At 37.8% G+C, this 5,341-nt stretch overlaps 1 pseudogene; it reads right to left on the bottom strand.

Annotated features, from left to right (window-relative positions):
- Positions 1–4,276: 4,276 nt before the first annotated feature.
- On the bottom strand, positions 4,277–5,046 carry LOC101529453 (ribosome biogenesis protein NSA2 homolog; annotated as a pseudogene).
- Between the last annotated feature and the right edge of the window lie 295 nt (positions 5,047–5,341).

Here is a 5,341-nt window from a genome sequence, read left to right as displayed (position 1 = left end):
CCAGGAGTGCACTAAGAAGAGAGGTTTCGTGCAAACCCTGTGTAATCAGACTGTTGGCCGCTGCACTTCAAGATACTCAATTTCTGAGGTCAAATATTTGCTAAAAGCAAACCCACACACATACATACACACACACACACACACACACACACACACATCCAGTCTGACACTCAATAAGTCACAGAAACATATTTCCTATTTCCAAGTGCCAGAATCAGTCAAGGGCCTCAAAGTCACAGGGCTGCTTAGTTAGACTAAAACCTATGCTTTGGGAGACAGCAGTTGTGGTAGCGTATTTGCTCCCATAGGCAAGAAAGGACTCTGCTCAGGCCTACAGCCTCAAAACTGCAGTTTCACTGTCAGTGAAAAAGACGACAGAGGATCCTGCTGTATCCGCTGGGACTTTTTGGAAGTGACTGTACGGACAAGGCTGGACCAAGTGGAAGTTCAAGATGTAGAACGGTGTGTGTGTGTGTGTGTTTGTGTGTATGTAATGATTCACCTGGTGCTGTATTCACACCAAAAAGATGCTGCTTATTTAAACTCAGACTAACCTGGTACACCCTACCTCACCAAATAAAAAGCAACCAACCAACCAGTCACACAAAGAAGTGAGCAAACACAAGAGTGTTAAACAATGCAGGTGGCTAGTGGCTGGTGGCTGGCTGGTGGCTGGTGAGGGAGGCAGGTAAAGCTTCAGAGAGCTGTCTGACAGGTTAAATCATAACAATTAATTGGGAATATGGCTTGGGAGGAACAGCAACCCTCTTCTGTGCTCTCCAGTGGCTCTTCAGTATTGGTATTCAAACTTCACAGAGGAATCAGGAGGGGAAATAAGGAAATAATAAATTTAAAAGTGTCCTAAGGTTCAGTTGTTTTCCCAAGAGTCAGCTACTTTTCTTGAGTAAACGTGTCTTGGACTTTTGTAGTTCTTTAATGTGTTTTCCAGATTAAGGAAAAAGCATCCATTTGGAGTTTTTTCTACTCTCATAGGGGTTATTGAAGAAAGCTGTGAAAGTTTCTTACTTGCCCATCCCTCTTCAGTTTAGCACAACAGAGTGTATTAGCATCTTAAAGTGAATGTTACTAGTTGCCGTGATTATTAAGCAACTGCTGAAACAAAGTTTTCTCTTTTTCAGTTTATCAGGAATATTAAAATCACTTTTGAGGTGGTGACTCTGATTCTTAGGAATTTTTCTAGTAACATTTAATTTAAAAAGAATGAACTGTAGGAATGCATGCAGGGCTCATTGAAAGAAGCCACCTCCTATGTTGCAGGCATCCGTTCTGGAGTTCTAAACTTTGTCTTACGTGCTACACAGGAGTCAGGAATGGAGGCAGAGCTGGGAAGGAGAACAGGCCAAGTGTGTGTGGAGTGTCAAAAAAGATGGGCTGAAAAATGAGTCATGTTTTCAAGGAAGAGAAAGAAAGGTGGGGGGAAGGCTACATTACCTAGTATATGTATCAAAATCATGATTTGGGATTAGCTAAAATGATTACTTGTGATGAAAATGTAAATCAGAGTGAAATAGAACTGCAATTAACTCTCCTAAAAATTATATTGCTTTTTAAAGTATACAAATATATACATATATATACTTTTATTCATATACATATATATATGAGCTAAATGTATTTATTAACACGGGCTTGTGGGAACATGAATAATTTTGTCTGTATTGCTTTAAGTTTTCAGTTTTTTTGCAAAATAAAAATTGAAGTCCATGTTAAATATTTGCCTTCTGTCTTGAAGAAATTATTACTATCTAAACTGTAATCTTATTATTAGTTGAAAATGCTTTGAGTTTAACACATGCATATTGCAAAAATGAAGTTATCATTGTATGTGATCTACTTTGTTAATAAGTAATGATTCTTTTTTTTTATTATTATTTTTTTTAAATATTTTATTATTATTATTGGAAAGCCGGATATACACAGAGGAGGAGAGACAGAGAGGAAGATCATCCGTCCGATGTTTCACTCCCCAAGTGAGCCACAACGGGCCGGTACGCGCTGATCCGAAGCTGGGAACCAGGAACCTCTTCCGGGTCTCCCACGCGGGTGCAGTGTCCCAATGCATTGGGCCGTCCTCGACTGCTTTCCCAGGCCACAAGCAGGGAGTTGGATGGGAAGTGGAGCTGCCGGGATTAGAACCGGCGCCCATATGGGATCCCGGGGCTTTCAAGGCGAGGACTTTAGCCTCTAGGCCACGCTGCCGGGCCCAATAAGTAATGATTCTTAAGGAATTTCTTGGAAAACTGTGCTACATTTAATTTCCTTTTGAATCACATTTTGTTAAGAAAGAATAGTTTACAGCTTATTTTTCAGTATTCTGGCACTAAAACAAAAATTGCTGTTTGTTGCACTTAAATCATATGATTTTGCATAAGTTTGGGAGAGTAATTATTAATTCCTTGAATAGCTAAAATAAAATTTCTAAGAACGTATAGATGCATTTGTCAAAGAGCTATTGCTCAGTTCAGAAAACAGTGCCTCAGCTCCACTTGTCTGATGAATCTACCCGAAATTATTAGCATAAAAGAAGAAATATGGCCAAAAGTATAATTATTACATTCATTAACAATGTTGAATTACGTTAAGAAACATCATGGTGTTTGACATTGAGCTCGTAAAAATAATTCTAAGTTGTCAGTAATGCCAGCTAACACTAAGTTGGGCAGGAAACATTATTTGGAACAAAAGAGCAAAAAAAAAAATACTTACCCCTTACTTATATGAAAATTCTATATTTTTAAGAATAGTTGAGATTCTAGGAGTTTTTCGTTAATTTATTTTCAAGGTACATTTATTTATTTGAAAATCAGAGTGAGAAAGAGGAGAGGCAGAGAAAGATCTGTGGTACTCTGGTTCTGCCTCTGCATAGCAACGGCAGCCAGAGGTGAATCAGGGATAACCCTAGGAGTTTGAGCTGGTCTGCAGTGTGGGTGCAGGAGCCTCAGTACCTGGGCCATCTGCTGTTGCTTCTCTCAGGCCATTAACAGGAGCTGAGTTTAGAGGTATAGCAGCTGGCATTTAAAACCAAACATTGCAGGCACAAGCTTTATCCCTACACAGCAGTACTGGACTTAACCTTGTTGTTTATCAAAGGTCAGGTAGCCTGTTCGCTCCTACATTGAAGACACAGTGGAAATACCAAAAAAAGTGTTAAGAATGCCAGATCCATGGATATGCATACACTCGCACGAACACACACACACACACACACACACACACACACACACACACTCAAACTGAATGTGATGTGGATTTAAAAGATGAACCTATTTGGAAATCCATGCATGCTACTCCAGACTTTTCATAGAAACATTTCCCAATCTGTATGAAGTGATTGGAAAGGAGCAGTACTTCTGGGAATCATCAATGCTTACTAGAAACATTAAAGTAAGAAATCAGTATCAGTTTACCTGGAGCTTCAAAGCAGTGTGCCCTGAAAGTAATGAGATGCTCAAGCTTGTCTGATTGCTGAAGAACTAAGTTTAAGCTTCATGTACATTTTGGTAGTTAGAGGGCAAAAACTAAAAAAAAAAAAAAAAAAAAAAAAAAAAAAAATCACAACAAGGATGAAATGAGTTCTGGATTTTGAGTCCTGTTAGCTGACAAAAGCAAGGAGATAAAAATTGTCCTGTGGGAAACATACCTATAATAATATGCCAATCTAATCATATCAACTTTATAAGCTTTGTCTTAGTTCTGTCATTTTATGAAGTTCAGAAAATTCCTTAAACTCCGGAATATTTGGATGGATACTAGTACAGTTGTCCCACAAGTATGCCAGTCAGCAAAGGCAATCCCACTATATAATTTAAAAGGCTTGACAGGTTAGCTGTACGAGGTGCTATATCAAAAGTTGCCTTTTCTTATTCTTTAGAAATGAATTATTCTTTTTTTATTCCAACTAGAAAAGAGTAAGAAATGCTCAAAGCTTTGTTTACTTTGTATTGAAATTTATGATTCGTAGTGTAAATAGGCTTTGAAGAAACACCTCTGAATATTTGGACACAGAGTTTTAGAAAGAAAGAAACTCAGCCCCGATTTAGATTTACTTACCTCTATTTTCAATATTTTTGTTTTAAAGCACTTGCATTATATAGTTTGCTTTTTTTTAGAAGTGGATTTTTTTTTTTTTTACAGCTTAGTTAATAGCTCTCTTGTTGACTATGGAGTAAGGCTGTTGGGTAGTTTCCTGAAATGTCGCATTAATGACAGTTTTCCCATTTAATCTGTATTCTTCTGTAATGATTCTAGAAGTCACTTATATGAAACTGCTGTCAAATGAGTAAGACTGCATTAATAAATCCATCATTTTCAGGATTGTTGGTAGCTTGGGCATATCTCCCCCATACAACCATGTGTCACAAGGCCCAGCTCACACACATTCACCTCAGTGACAGTGCCTTTGACCGTTACACCCAGTTTTAGTAGAATGGGATAGTGGATTTGTTTTATACACATATTGGCAGACAGAAGGTGGCTTTCATTTCTCAATGTATTACATGGGCTATCTTGAAATATAAGCCCATTGGTCTCATTAATCTTTCATACTTGGGTGGTTTTTCTGTAAAATGATCTCCAACAAAGCAGATCTAAGTAACCATTCTCTTCCATGTCTTCTTCTTTTTTCTTTTTCCTGTTTGAATAACTTTTAATACTTCTGTTTTACCCTGGCACGAACTTTAGTCAGAGGGACTTCCCATTCTCCCGTTGCTCTTTCCTTTTGTTTAATCATGATAGAAAGGACTTTAGCTCAGAACTGTCCCTCTCTGTCAGGCAAATAGGCTGGTATTACTCCCTAGAGAATCTTTTCATTGCTCTTTTTGTTTGATGTTTCTCTTTTCATGTATCTTGATAGTCTTTTTCATCTGTATTTCCTCATCTTGGCACTGCGTGTGATATAGCTTAGCCTTCAGACCAATCTTTTTGATTTTTTTCCCCCTTCTTTGAACGTTCATGAGCTTCCCAACATTTCCTCTTTCTCTCATGGTAATGCAAATGATACCCATAGTGTTTACGGTGTAATTCATGTTTTTTTGTTTGATTTTATTTTGCTTTGTTTTGTTTTTTGGCATGGTCACTACCTTAGAACTGCATGGGGCTGCCTTCTGGCAGGGAAAAAATTCAAACCTTGTGTCAGAAACCCACAGGACAGCTTCACCAACCTCAGGTTAGAATGGTCATGCATTATATTTTAAAGAAACTGTATCTGTTTTAATAATGGAGGAATTCAAAATATATAGGTTCCCTTATTAATATGCAAGAATACTTGGGCTTTTGTTATAGATGCATTTTATTTTTATTTGAAAAGCAGAGTTGCACAGAG

Source organism: Ochotona princeps, chromosome 19 (genome assembly GCF_030435755.1).
Source record: "Ochotona princeps isolate mOchPri1 chromosome 19, mOchPri1.hap1, whole genome shotgun sequence".
Taxonomy (NCBI): domain Eukaryota; kingdom Metazoa; phylum Chordata; class Mammalia; order Lagomorpha; family Ochotonidae; genus Ochotona; species Ochotona princeps.
The sequence above is the reverse complement of the archived record's forward strand: the minus strand, read 5'-3'. Positions and strand labels throughout refer to the sequence as shown.